Source organism: Procambarus clarkii, chromosome 89 (genome assembly GCF_040958095.1).
Source record: "Procambarus clarkii isolate CNS0578487 chromosome 89, FALCON_Pclarkii_2.0, whole genome shotgun sequence".
Classification (NCBI taxonomy): domain Eukaryota; kingdom Metazoa; phylum Arthropoda; class Malacostraca; order Decapoda; family Cambaridae; genus Procambarus; species Procambarus clarkii.
The window spans coordinates 19136976-19152352 of NC_091238.1; the positions used below are offsets into that span (position 1 = coordinate 19136976).

The 15377-nt window shown below is 52.9% G+C and overlaps 1 protein-coding gene across 11 annotated transcripts in view; it reads right to left on the reverse strand.

The window, feature by feature from the left end:
* Positions 1 to 15377, reverse strand: part of RSG7 (Regulator of G-protein signaling 7) — a 69137-nt gene that overhangs the window by 49905 nt on the left and 3855 nt on the right. For 2 of the 11 annotated variants that reach the window (XM_045767070.2, XM_045767071.2), the window contains exon 1: positions 2174 to 2688. The exons of 2 other annotated variants lie outside the window; for them this stretch is intronic. The gene's annotated coding sequence lies outside the window, so the exon portion shown is untranslated. Of the gene's footprint in view, positions 1 to 2173; positions 2725 to 15377 lie in introns of those variants that run through there. 7 more of the 11 variants (XR_006774787.2, XR_006774788.2, XR_011225852.1 and 4 more) reach the window with 7 other exon arrangements.

The following is a 15377-nucleotide window of genomic DNA, read 5'->3' on the forward strand; positions in this document are numbered from 1 at the left end:
ATGCATTCCATTTGTCAACCACTCTGACACTAAAAAAGTTCTTTCTAATATCTCTGTGACTCATTTGGGCACTCAGTTTCCACCTGTGTCCCCTTGTGCGTGTTCCCCTTGTGTTAAATATTGTGTGTGTGTGTGTGTGTGTGTGTGTGTGTGTGTGTGTGTGTGTGTGTGTGTGTGTGTGTGTGTGTGTGTGTGTGTGTGTGTAGGTTATCACCAATCAACGGTATACGACACAGAAATTCAAAAACTAATTTTAATTTAATAAAAAAGTGAGATGATGCCGCCCCCGTGGGACGAGTGACGTCACACCTGCAGGTGACGTAATTGCTTATTACGTAACTCGGCGTATTTTCTAAACTGTCAGTCTTCAATACGGACTCATGTTAAAGGTGAAGATCCGGCCTGGGAGGTGTAAATATATATCACAATGCAAGACATACACAAATGAATAAACCTGAGACTACTTAAAGAATATAATAAGACAAGCGCAAAGTTATTCACAAAAACTACTATACCGAGCGGTCGCGGTAATTGCCAAGAAAGTGTCACACTGAACAACTGACACATTCCCTGTCCAACGATGTCACCCGCGCTTACACATGGCGGACATCTTCAAGGTAAACTGTGTACACTTGGGAAATAGTTTACCTGCATTACAAAAGTATACAGTGAATACGTCGAGCTTGCAGCTCTGCATCAGTATGTTAAAATGAGTTTGAGAGAGAAAAAAGAGAAATCCTCTAAAAGTGAATTAATGAGAGGTCTGGTGGAGCGGCGCGCTGCTTCTGCTCTTCAGGCAGACAAGTAAGTAATTATCAAAAGAAGGCACCAAGCCGGGAAGGTTATGTAGCACCACCAAATGTGCGGGAATAATCAGAGGGCGCTAATTATCACCAAGGATGCCAATACGAGAACAAAAGCGCATAAGGCGAACGATATCAAAAGTATCCGATTCACCAAGAATTCTATCAAGGGACAAGCGACCGCAAGGGGCGGTCGGAAAGCAAGACACGCTTGTACTGAAAGTCAGGACATTCAACAAGGATATGCACGACTGTAAGAGGGACAATGCAGTTAAGACAATAAGGAGCAGGGCGGCGCTCCACTAAGTGTCCTTGAGTTAAGCGCGTATGGCCAATACGCAACCTTGCCAGAGCTGTTTCCCATCGCCGGTTATGGTGGTAAGAGGACGGCCACGGGGACACACTACTCTTTAGAGTACGCAGTTTGTTACCAGTAACAGAAGACCAACAACCCTGCACCAGGACACAGCGCGAGAGTGTGTTGTGAAGACCGTGCAAGATAGCGTAGATAGTAGCGATCACGGCGGTCCTGGAGAGACAGGAAGCCAGTGTCAACATATAAGCACAGGACGGGAGTCGAACGAAAGGCGCCAAAACTGAGGCGCCACCCAGTATGGTGCAGAGTATCAAGACGGGGAAGAGTAGAAGGAGAAGCAGAAGAGTAAGCAGGACAACCATAATCAAGTTTAGACAGGACGAGAGAGGAATGTCAAGAGAGGAGCGTGCGCCTGTGCAGGCAAGTGCAACAATATTGTGCACTATCCAGAGGCGACACTTCCAGCACTTCACCTGGGCTTAATGCAGACGAGGAGTCACAATAACATGGCTGAAATATGTTGACCAAACCAGACACCAGAAAGTAAAGGGACGACGACGTTTCGGTCCGTCATGGACCATTCTCAAGTCGATTTTTGATCCAGGACGGACCGAAACGTCGTCGTCCCTTCACTTTCTAGTATGTGGTTTGGTCAACATGGGCTTAACATTGGGGGAATTTGTCGTTTAAGACTTCATAAAATGTCTTGAAAAATAAGATTACAAAATACAAACATTTGGTGTTGGACTTAAGCCTACCAGCCTCTGGAGAGTCATTAAGGCCACCACAATAGTTTGCTCTCCAGCCTGCAAGTTGGTGAGCAAATACCCCCCACCCCCACCCAGGCCACCTCCTCCCCCTCCCCTAGCATGCTGCCCACAACAGCTGCCTCTCTCCCGGGCACACATCACCTGCCAGCAGGTCTTCGCCTCGGCCTTCACGTCTAGCCGGGGAAGTTGAACCCGATTGATTGCTATACATGCACGGATATATGGACATGGATATGCGCGCATGGATATACTCGTCCACATGAAAGGAAGCTTAGAACACTTGCCTGAGCCCTCCTGGGAGACCTGCTCGGACCCGGGAGGAGTATAGCAACTCCGTCTCCTGTACTGTCTCCTGTGTGCGCACTGTACGCACCCTCTCTCTGCAAGGTGTGGTGTAGCACAGGAAAGGCAGCGTCTCCTGAACGCTACCAGCACTGTACGCACTTTACGCACCCTGTGTAGCTGTTTGTTGATCTAGATTTAGCTACTCAGAACAAAATATCCATGTAGCACGGGCTATGGTGAACCCGTGAAACGCACTTTACGCCCCCTCTCTCTCTCCAAGTTCCCACGCCACACTACACACCAAGAAGTAAACAATGGTCCAGCCTTTACCTTTACAACAACTCCACAACTCCTTCGTCACAAGTGTTGTTAAATGTTATAATACAGACGAGACCACCACCAGGAAGAGGCTGTGGGGTGAGGACTGTGAGGTGAGGACTGTGAGAACTGTGAGGTGAGGACTGTGAGGACTGTGAGGATCTACGAGGAGCTAGAAGAGAGAGGAGCGTCAATTGCCACACTTCAATAGTGCTCCCCTGGCCACTATCTCAGCGGGATATCCGTTACTTACACTCTTGATATCACCTTACGTCACGCTGGGGGATGTGTGTGTGTGGGGGGCATGTGTGTGTGTGGGGGGATGTTTGTGGGGGGCATGTGTGTGTGTGGGGGTGTTTGTGGGGGGCATGTGGGGGGGGGGAGGGGGGAGGACTGGTGTATATGGCTGTGGGGGTGTGGGGGGGGGCACCCAACGTCTCAACTCCACATTCACTCATCTATGCTACTTACGGGCTATTCATGCCCGTGCCATTTCTGGGTGTCTTAATATTCATCAATCATCAGTGTGGGAGGGGGAGGGAGGGGGGTGTATGGATGTGGGGGGGGAGAGTAAAGGGGGGGGGTGCACGAAGCTTTGGGTTGTCTGTGAAGCTTTGGGTTGTTTGGGAAGCTTTGGGAAGCTTTGGGTTGTCTGTGAAGCTTTGGGAAGCTTTGGGTTGTCTGTGAAGCTTTGGGTTGTCTGTGAAGCTTTGGGTTGTCTGTGAAGCTTTGGGAAGCTTTGGGTTGTCTGTGAAGCTTTGGGAAGCTTTGGGTTGATTTGTACTGTCTCCTCAACTGTCTCCTGTAGGATAATGGTGGAGGATAATGGTGGAGGATAATGGTGGAGGATAATGGTGGAGATGGTGGAGGAACCAACAGAAGCGACCCAGCCTTAAACTAAGACAGGCGGAGATCAATACCTGGCCCCAGAGAGCCAGTGGTGGTGGACGGGCCAGTGGTGGTGGACGGGACAGTGGTGGAGGACGGGCCAGTGGTGGTGGACGGGACAGTGGTGGAGGACGGGCCAGTGGTGATGGACGGACCAGTGGTGGTGGTGGACGGGCCAGTGGTGGTGGACGGGACAGTGGTGGAGGACGGGACAGTGGTGGAGGACGGGACAGTGGTGGAGGACGGGCCAGTGGTGGAGGACGGGCCAGTGGTGGAGGACGGGACAGTGGTGGAGGACGGGACAGTGGTGGAGGACGGGCCAGTGGTGGTGGACGGGACAGTGGTGGAGGACGGGCCAGTGGTGATGGACGGACCAGTGGTGGTGGTGGACGGGCCAGTGGTGGAGGACGGGCCAGTGGTGGTGGACGGGACAGTGGTGGAGGACGGGCCAGTGGTGGTGGACGGGACAGTGGTGGAGGACGGGCCAGTGGTGGAGGACGGGACAGTGGTGGAGGACGGGCCAGTGGTGGTGGACGGGACAGTGGTGGAGGACGGACCAGTGGTGATGGTGGACGGGACAGTGGTGGTGGACGGGCCAGTGGTGGTGGACGGGCCAGTGGTGGAGGACGGGCCAGTGGTGGTGGACGGGACAGTGGTGGAGGACGGGCCAGTGGTGGTGGTGTACGGGCCAGTGGTCGTGGTGGACGGGCCAGTGGTCGTGGTGTACGGGACAGTGGTGGTGGACGGGACAGTGGTGGTGGACGGACCAGTGGTGGTGGACGGACCAGTGGTGGTGGACGGACCAGTGGTGGTGGACGGACCAGTGGTGGTGGACGGACCAGTGGTCGTGGTGTACGGGACAGTGGTGGTGGACGGGCCAGTGGTCGTGGTGTACGGGCCAGTGGTGGTGGACGGGACAGTGGTGGTGGACGGGACAGTGGTGGTGGACGGGACAGTGGTGGTGGACGGACCAGTGGTGGTGGACGGGACAGTGGTGGTGTACGGGCCAGTGGTGGTGGACGGGACAGTGGTGGTGGACGGGCCAGTGGTGGTGGACGGGACAGTGGTGGTGGACGGGCCAGTGGTGGTGGACGGGACAGTGGTGGAGGACGGGCCAGTGGTGGTGGTGTACGGGACAGTGGTGGAGGACGGACCAGTGGTGGTGGACGGGACAGTGGTGGTGTACGGGCCAGTGGTGGTGGACGGGACAGTGGTGGTGGACGGGCCAGTGGTGGTGGACGGGACAGTGGTGGAGGACGGGCCAGTGGTGGTGGTGTACGGGACAGTGGTGGAGGACGGACCAGTGGTGGTGGAGGACGGGCCAGTGGTGATGGACGGGCCAGTGGTGATGGACGGGCCAGTGGTGATGGACGGGACAGTGGTGGAGGACGGGACAGTGGTGGAGGACGGGCCAGTGGTGGTGGTGGACGGGCCAGTGGTGGTGGACGGGACAGTGGTGGAGGACGGGACAGTGGTGGAGGACGGGCCAGTGGTGGTGGTGGACGGGCCAGTGGTGATGGACGGGCTAGTGGTGGTGGACGGGACAGTGGTGGAGGACGGGCCAGTGGTGGTGGACGGGCCAGTGGTGGAGGACGGGCCAGTGGTGGTGGACGGGACAGTGGTGGTGGACGGGCCAGTGGTGGTGGACGGGACAGTGGTGGAGGACGGGCCAGTGGTGGTGGTGTACGGGACAGTGGTGGAGGACGGACCAGTGGTGGTGGAGGACGGGCCAGTGGTGATGGACGGGCCAGTGGTGATGGTGGACGGGCCAGTGGTGGTGGTGGACGGGCCAGTGGTGGTGGACGGGCCAGTGGTGGAGGACGGGCCAGTGGTGGTGGACGGGACAGTGGTGGTGGACGGGCCAGTGGTGGTGGACGGGACAGTGGTGGAGGACGGGCCAGTGGTGGTGGACGGGCCAGTGGTGGAGGACGGGCCAGTGGTGGTGGACGGGACAGTGGTGGTGGACGGGACAGTGGTGGTGGACGGGCCAGTGGTGGAGGACGGGCCAGTGGTGGTGGACGGGACAGTGGTGGTGGACGGGCCAGTGGTGGTGGATGGGCCAGTGGTGGTGGACGGGACAGTGGTGGTGGACGGGCCAGTGGTGGTGGACGGGACAGTGGTGGTGGACGGGCCAGTGGTGGAGGACGGGCCAGTGGTGGTGGACGGGCCAGTGGTGGTGGACGGGACAGTGGTGGTGGACGGGCCAGTGGTGGAGGACGGGCCAGTGGTGGTGGACGGGACAGTGGTGGTGGACGGGACAGTGGTGGAGGACGGGACAGTGGTGGAGGACGGGCCAGTGGTGGTGGACGGGCCAGTGGTGGAGGACGGGACAGTGGTGGTGGACGGGCCAGTGGTGGTGGTGGACGGGCCAGTGGTGGTGGACGGGACAGTGGTGGTGGACGGGCCAGTGGTGATGGTGGACGGGCCAGTGGTGGTGGTGGACGGGCCAGTGGTGGTGGACGGGCCAGTGGTGGTGGACGGGACAGTGGTGGTGGACGGGCCAGTGGTGGTGGTGGACGGGCCAGTGGTGGTGGACGGGACAGTGGTGGAGGACGGGCCAGTGGTGGTGGTGGACGGGCCAGTGGTGGTGGACGGGACAGTGGTGGAGGACGGGCCAGTGGTGGTGGTGGACGGGCCAGTGGTGGTGGACGGGTGAGGGGCACTCCTCACATTTACAACATTTACAACAGGTCCCCAAAAGCCTGTTATTTCCCGCCCGTTCATGCTATTGATGAATTAATAACCCTTTACACATGACTTACAATTTTCTATGGTAAATTTTCTATGACTTACAATTTGAATGGTAAACTCTTTTATTCACTTCCTATCGGAGCTCTCCCTCTCTAAATCCTTCCCCAGCGGTCTTGGGGTCACATTGTCCTCGGTCATCGCCGAGGAAGCAACTTGTCCTCTACTCAAGTCCATTCCATCCAGCGGTCGACCCCACAGACGCATTCATAAATGTGTACATGCTGTTCATTCAAAGCGGGAATTTTCTCAAATATTAATTAATATGATAATGTATTAGCATATTGTGCATAGGTTGGGTTAGGTGTTTAGGTTCTGTTGGCGATTATTTGTAGTACGTGGGTGAAGCATTTACAGCGTTCGAACACAAGTCGTCAGTGAAGCATTTGTTCCGGAAGTGTTCGGACGTCGTCAGTTGTGAGTCGTGTGTAAATCGTTTTTTATACAACAATATTAATTTACATTTAAGCAAATTCCTAATTTTGAATGAACATGAGCATGTTAAAATTGATGAATTCGTCTTTGGGGTCGACCGCTGGATGGAATGAACGCTTGAGGACGGGTTGGACTGAAGTGTTTTTCATTCATAAACAGCGGGTTTGGCGGGCGGATTAACGAGCAATTGGCCTTTGTTTACGAGGACGGGCTGGTGTAAACATTGACCAGATGTTTGCCCAACCGCCCCGCTCTTCCTCTCTCTCAAGGAACACCACTTTACACGTGCTCCAACACTATGTTAAATGTCTTACGATCATAAGCACATGTCTTACGACCACAAGCACATGTCTTACGACCACAAGCACGTCTTACGACCACAGGCACATGTCTTACGACCACACGCTGAGTGGACAGCGCGCGGGACTCGTTATCCTGTGGCTCGGGTTCGATTCCCGTCGCCGGCAGAGACAAATGGGCAGCGTTTCTTTCACCCTGATGTCCCCTGTTACCTAGCAGGAAATAGGTGGTTTACAGCAATGACTCTGGTCCTATTTCCCTATCAAATCCAGTTTTAAAATTATGAATAGAGTTTGCTTCCACAACCTGCTCCTTAAGTGCATTCCATTTTTCCACTACTCTCACGCTAACAGAAAACTTCCTAACATCTCTGTGACTCATCTGAGTTTCCAGCTTCCACCCATGTCCCCTCGTTCTGTTAATATTCCGTGTGAACATTTCGTCTATTTCCATTTTGTCAATTCCTCTGAGTATTTTATACATTCCTATCATATCCCCCATCTCCCTTCTTTTTTTCTAGTGTCGGAAGGTTCAGTTCCTTCAGGCACTCTTCATATCCCATCCCTCGTAACTCTGGGACGAGTCTCGTCGCAAACTTCTGAACCTTTTCCAGTTTCCTTATATGCTTCTTCAGATGGGGACTCCATGATGGCACGGCGTGTGTGTGTACTCACCTAGTTGTGCCTGCGGGGATTGAGCTCTGCTCTTTCGGTCCAGGCTCAAGGGGCTGGCTCAAGGGGCTGGTTGAAGGGGCTGGCTCAAGGGGCTGGCTCAAGGGGCTGGCTCAAGGGGCTGGCTCAAGGGGCTGGCTCAAGGGACTGGTTCAAGGGGCTGGCTCAAGGGGCTGGTTCAAGGGGCTGGCTCAAGGGACTGGTTCAAGGGGCTGGTTCAAGGGGCTGGTTCAAGGGACTGGCTCAAGGGGCTGGCTCAAGGGGCTGGCTCAAGGGGCTGGTTCAAGGGGCTGGCTCAAGGGGCTGGTTCAAGGGGCTGGCTCAAGGGGCTGGTTCAAGGGGCTGGCTCAAGGGGCTGGCTCAAGGGGCTGGTTCAAGGGGCTGGTTCAAGGCGCTGGCTCAAGGGACTGGTTCAAGGGGCTGACTCAAGGGACTGGTTCAAGGGGCTGGTTCAAGGGGCTGGCTCAAGGGACTGGTTCAAGGGGCTGGTTCAAGGGGCTGGCTCAAGGGGCTGGCTCAAGGGGCTGGTTCAAGGGGCTGGTTCAAGGGGCTGGCTCAAGGGACTGGTTCAAGGGGCTGGCTCAAGGGACTGGTTCAAGGGGCTGGCTCAAGGGACTGGTTCAAGGGGCTGACTCAAGGGACTGGTTCAAGGGGCTGGCTCAAGGGACTGGTTCAAGGGGCTGGTTCAAGGGGCTGGTTCAAGGGGCTGGCTCAAGGGACTGGTTCAAGGGGCTGGCTCAAGGGACTGGTTCAAGGGGCTGGTTCAAGGGGCTGGCTCAAGGGACTGGTTCAAGGGGCTGGTTCAAGGGGCTGGCTCAAGGGGCTGGCACAAGGGACTGACTCAAGGGACTAGCTCAAGGGACTAGCTCAAGGGACTAGCTCAAGGGGCTGGTTCAAGGGACTGGCTCAAGGGACTGGTTCAAGGGGCTGACTCAAGGGACTGGTTCAAGGAACTGGCTCAAGGGGCTGGCACAAGGGACTGACTCAAGGGACTAGCTCAAGGGACTAGCTCAAGGGGCTGGTTCAAGGGGGGCGCGTGACCCCTCACAAGTTTAAGACTCAAAATAAACAGGACATAAAAAAACTGTTCACAGCCGTGTAAAATTATACGTGAGTAAATGTTGAGACCCACACGGGCGTGACGCCCACCTGGTGGTGGGGACACGGGCGTGACGCCCACCTGGTGGTGGGGACACGGGCTTGACGCCCACCAGGTGATGGAGACACGGGCTTGACGCCCACCAGATGATGGAGACACGGGCTTGACGCCCACCTGGTGATGGAGACACGGGCCTGACGCCCACCTGGTGGTGGGGACACGGGCCTGACGCCCACCTGGTGGTGGGGACACGGGCTTGACGCCCACCCGGTGATGGAGACACGGGCTTGACGCCCACCTGGTGGTGGGGACACGGGCCTGACGCCCACCTGGTGGTGGGGACACGGGCTTGACGCCCACCCGGTGATGGAGACACGGGCGTGACGCCCACCCGGTGATGGAGACACGGGCTTGACGCCCACCAGGTGATGGAGACACGGGCTTGACGCCCACCAGATGATGGAGACACGGGCTTGACGCCCACCTGGTGATGGAGACACGGGCCTGACGCCCACCTGGTGGTGGGGACACGGGCCTGACGCCCACCTGGTGGTGGGGACACGGGCTTGACGCCCACCCGGTGATGGAGACACGGGCTTGACGCCCACCTGGTGGTGGGGACACGGGCCTGACGCCCACCTGGTGGTGGAGACACGGGCCTGACGCCCACCTCGTGGTGGAGACACGGGCCTGACGCCCACCCGGTGATGGAGACACGGGCGTGACGCCCACCAGGTGATGGAGACACGGGCGTGACGCCCACCCGGTGATGGAGACACGGGCTTAACGCCCACCAGGTGATGGAGACACGGGCGTGACGCCCACCCGGTGTTGGAGACACGGGCGTGACGCCCACCCGGTGATGGAGACACGGGCGTGACGCCCACCCGGTGTTGGAGACACGGGCGTGACGCCCACCAGGTGATGGAGACACGGGCGTGACGCCCACCCGGTGATGGAGACACGGGCGTGACGCCCACCCGGTGTTGGAGACACGGGCGTGACGCCCACCAGGTGATGGAGACACGGGCGTGACGCCCACCAGGTGATGGAGACACGGGCGTGACGCCCACCCGGTGATGGAGACACGGGCGTGACGCCCACCAGGTGATGGAGACACGGGCGTGACGCCCACCCGGTATTGGAGACACGGGCCTGACGCCCACCAGGTGATGGAGACACGGGCGTGACGCCCACCAGGTGATGGAGACACGGACGTGACGCCCACCCGGTGATGGAGACACGGGCTTGACGCCCACCAGGTGATGGAGACACGGGCGTGACGCCCACCAGGTGATGGAGACACGGGCGTGACGCCCACCCGGTGATGGAGACACGGGCTTGACGCCCACCAGGTGATGGAGACACGGGCGTGACGCCCACCAGGTGATGGAGACACGGGCGTGACGCCCACCAGGTGATGGAGACACGGCCGTGACGCCCACCAGGTGATGGAGACACGGGCGTGACGCCCACCAGGTGATGGAGGCACGGGCTTGACGCCCACCCGGTGATGGAGACACGGGCGTGACGCCCACCAGGTGATGGAGACACGGACGTGACGCCCACCAGGTGGTGGAGACACGGGCCTGACGCCCACCCGGTGTTCACACATCACGGACCCATCACGGACACACCCACAATTCACGTACGCAGATCAAGGTATCAACAACAAACATCTGTAAACACTCGGCTCTTAGATACACAACAATGTTTCCCAGAAACCTTGAATGTTTAAACACATTTCCAAATGTTCCATCCGTTGAAGGAATGGTCTGAGTGGGCGTCGTTGCCCACGTGTTGACCCACCATGTTAATGTTGGAAGTTTTCCTGTTTTCTTCTTCGCCTCTGCAGCTCGCTCCCTCTTCTTTGCTCCTCTCAAAACATTACGGTACATTTCTGCTGAAAGAGCTGGTCACCTGTCAAATATATATCTTAAATATTTACTATTCAGTTCCTCGCCAGGATGTAGGGTTGTATTATATGTGTGTGTGCTTGCAATAACACCTAAATAATATTCTGCTTTCATGATGAACGTGGTCTATGCTCGTGGGGTCCCTATGCTTGTGGGGTCCCTATGCCCTTGGGGACCCCAGGGCAAGTGCCCATAGGGCCCATGCGGTAAGACGGCTCTGCTGGCACTAATATATATATTAGTGCCATATATATATATATATATATATATATATATATATATATATATATATATATATATATATATATATATATACCCTCTGTATATACCACACTATATATATATACCACACTCTACCCTCTCTACCACACACACACGACCCCTACACAGCGTGTGGACGTAATCAACCTGATCACTGGACATAAGAGGGTGGAGGGCGATGACTTGCCTAGCGGGAACATGTAGGTATAGGGGGGTGGAGGCCAGGCTATTAATATGTAGAGTCAACACACCATGTGGTCTTAGGGGGCTACTCATGCCCGTGCCGCCTCTTGCCTGGCGTAAACCTCATCAATTCATCGGTCACACCATGCGGTGTTATGGCTGTGGCTGGCCTCCACTCATCCACTGTGGAGTCGGGCCTGTAACCTGCTGGCCTCTCTCGCGATTCCTCTAGCTTAAACGTCAAAATCCTTCCTCAACGTACAAAATGTGATGTACTATAAATCCTCGCAGCTCACAAACAGCCACGTTTTCTATGTAAGGGGCCTATCGGTTATGTTAGGTTAGGTTCCGGTAATTTAGTACACAACAATAATCTATCCGATGTGATCGGTGGAGAGGATGAGCTGGGCCATACAAATAATAATAATAATAATAATAATATTTTATTCAGGAAAAGTACTACATAGGTGCAGAGTTACAAACAGAATGTTGTATTTATAGAGCTAGTACATACAATATATGTGCATCTGTACATATGTGTATTGTACATCTTCATACACCCTATAGTTTGTATACCGTGACGTTGGGAATATTTTCTATTACGTGTTATTTAATTATGCCATGTTAGGCTTGTTTTCAGACAAATTAAAATGCATATATTTAGTAAAACAAAACCAAAAAATGGCGCCAAGCTGGGCTGTAGCGTCACTTCCGTCAACACGCCCCGGGGAGCCAACCCGGGACATGGCCATATATCCCAGTTAATTCTGATTGGTTAAAAGCTCGACGTTTGAACATTTTCAGCGAGGTGCTTAATGACGAAAAGCTTCAGTTGCCATCTAGACATTGGAGGAGCAGGACGGTCGGTCCAGCGTTTTGTCAGGCTCCTCTCAAGAAAAATAAACACATTATAACTGAGCGTTAATAATGCTTATGGAGTACTATAAGAAGCTGAAACTTTACTTGAAAGTCAGTTGTCGTCAGCAGTGAGAAGTTAACTCTTCAGGGCAACTTTGTGTGTACGGCAAGGTCGACAAGTCTGCCACAAGGTCGACAACAGTCTGCCACAAGGTCGACAACAGTCTGCAACAAGGTCGACAACAGTCTGCTACAAGGTCGACAACAGACTGCCACAAGGTCGACAACAGTCTGCAACAAGGTCGACAGCAGTGTGCAACAAGTCAGTGTTGACAGTCAAGGAGCAGTATGAGGGGGTTGGCGTTGTCATGGGTGGCAGTCTTGACACCCCACAAAGTGTAGCAGTCTGGTGGTAGGAAGGTAAACTCTAAGTTCCGTCTGTCAATCAAAATAAACAAGTGATTATAACAATAATAATTCATTGTGTCGGGGGGACAGGCAGTCAGTGTTTATATACACATGTTGAGGTAATAGCTAACACACATATCGTCGATATCAATATTTCCATTCACTGGAAGCCTGGAACCGCCGACCCCATAGACAGCCGCTCTACCTACTGAGCCACCAACACATCCCGCCTGATTTACCTGTATAACCGCCCCTCTCCCTGAATATTCGCCACTCCTCTCACCTCTACACCTATCATCTCTCTCCTCTTACCCCTCGTCCACCCTTTTTTTTTACCTTTCTCCCCCCGCCCCTCTCCTTGCCCCTCACCCAACATCCTTCCCTCTCCTCCCCGGAGCACACAAGATCCAGAGTAATTGTAAATGGTAAATCATTGTTATCAATGTTAATTCAAAGTTCAAACAAGGTTGATTCAATATTGAGTCAATGTTGAATTAAATTTTGGACATTGTGCCCACTGAGTTTCCCCTCTCATCTCTAAGAAAATGTAATATTATGAAGACAAAATTTTGAAACTACGGAAAACACATCCCCGATTTAAGACTTGATGAAATCCCAAGTGGTCGCTATTCATGCCGATTTTTCTGAAAAGTGTGGCATTGGTGCCAACCACATTTCGCCTGTAACATTCACCTATCCCTCATGCAGAATTTTGTAACGTTGGGCGAGGCGGATCCCAAGCATTTGGCCTCTGTTGACACGAGAACAGAGGTGTACGTTATAAAGATGCATTCATGAGGATATATCAGGGTGCTGGAGCCTGAATATTGTTGTCCTTATCATACAGATCAAGAAATGTGCATTCCCCAAGATGTCATCTTATATTTACCAGAATTTGCCTCGGGGCCACCATCTATAGGAAGCCAGCGGTTTGTGAAAGCTTCCCGCAATTATTCCTAAGGAATTTTTGGAAAGAATCACCTATTTGCCATATTGCAGAGGACTCTGGCCTCCGAGTCAATAAAGATCCCAACATGCAACACACTGATAGCACTGGAAAAAATAATCCCGCCATTTTTCCCTCCGCGTCGTTCTGCCCTAAATCTCTGACGTCAACGAAAACAATGAATTGAAGAGCACATTACAATGAAGGTGTCGCGGGGGTTTATTTTAGAGTGTCATATCTGTGGAACAAGCAGAGGCGCCACTATTGCACTTCTTACTGGAATATGAAGCTACTGAAGCCCAACGCATCGCACAACATTAATCCAACAACAGCAGCTGTATTAGATGCACATTCCACAGCCACTACAATGATTAGAAAAGCCGTTAAAGAATGGGACTCACTAGTGAACATTCTGCATCTACATCCGCCACCAAGATAATGTTATTAAAACAAGACTTGTGGATTTGTTCATTGATGCATCACGCTATTGTGATTTCTGTGTGTAAAACAAGACTAAAACGGAAGCGAAAAAGAAACAGGGAAAAAGGAGGAAACCCCATCTCCATTTAATACTTTGACCCAAATATCAGAGTAACAAGGGTTATCGCGAATAACCGAACTCAATTACGGGGTCACCATAGCCCGTGCTACATGACAATTGTAGAAAGCTAACTTTCTAGCTCATCTCCAGTCATTTCGTTCTGAATAGCTAAATCTAAAACAACAGGCTTTTTTTCCTTAGAAAAAGTTACAGCCCCGCTCCTGTGCCAGGTAAGTCCACTACGGGCTCACCATAACCCGTGCTACTTGGAACGTTTTGTTCCCAGTAGCTGAATCTTAAACAACAACATCCTCTTTTTATGTTACGGACTCCTCAGACGAGGAAATCTTAATAGGAACTCCACCACCGCAGCATAAATACACCAACTCCATACAAGACCTCCTCATGGAGGCCACCTCACCAATCTCCAACGACAGCACGACTCAAAGAAAAAACGGAAGACCTAGAGGTCTACACTAACCCACCAGCTCCATAACTGGTACAACCAGCCCTCCGAGGCTGGAGTCCACCATGAAGACCCCATCCATCTCCAGTATCAGCTATCGGTACTGATAATTGCTCCAAAGAGCCTCCACTTACGGGCTCACCATAGCCCATGCTACTTGGAATATTTTGTTCTGAGTGGCTGAATCCAAAACAACAACAACATACACTGTTTCCCAATGACTACAACACAGAGTTATAGCCCCGCTCCTGTGCCAGGTAAGTTCACAAGGGGCTCACCATAGCCCGTGCTACTTGCACTTGCTACTGTTGTTTCGAGTATACTGAATCTAAAACAACATCATCATCTCGATCGGCTGTCCATCCTCTGACAGCGGCTCCAGTGTTCAGGTGACCTCTACCCCTTAAAGGTTTGACCTTAACATCTTGGGCACTCTGTACATTATTCAAATGAGGCCTCACCTGAATAGCTCGGCAAGCTGAACCCAGCAGTTCAGACAACGGTCTACAATACATTCCCGGTGTTGGAGACAGGAAACCTGTTCTTAGGCTTATCGAGGTCATAAGAACATATGCAACTGCAGAAGGCCTATTGGCCCATACGAGGCGGCTCCTATTTATAACCACCAAATCCCACTCATATATGTGTCCAACCCACGTTTGAAACAATCGAGGGACCCCACCTCCACCACGTTATGTGGTAATTGGTTCCACAAGTCAACAACCCTTTTACCAAACCAGTATTTACCCAAGTCTTTTCTCAATCTAAACTTATCAAATTTATACCCGTTGTTTCGTGTTCTGTCTTTTGTTGAAACTTTTAACACCCTATTAATATCTCCCTTTGTTATGTACATTAATCCACTTGTAAACCTCTATCATGTCAACCCCTAACTCTTCGCCTTTCCAATGAATGCAATCTAAGCTTTGTTAGTCTTTCTTCGTGTAACAGGTTTCTAATTTGGGGGATTAACTTTGTCATCCTACGCTGGACGCGTTCAGTCGAATTTATATCCATTCTATAGTCGTCAGCATTAAACTGCATCTGCCAATCTTTTGACCATTGCAAAACCCTATTTAGATCGTCTTGAAGTAATAGTGTGTTTTTTTGTGTTTTATTTCCCTACCGATTTTTGTATCATTGGCAAATTTGTAAATGTTGCTAC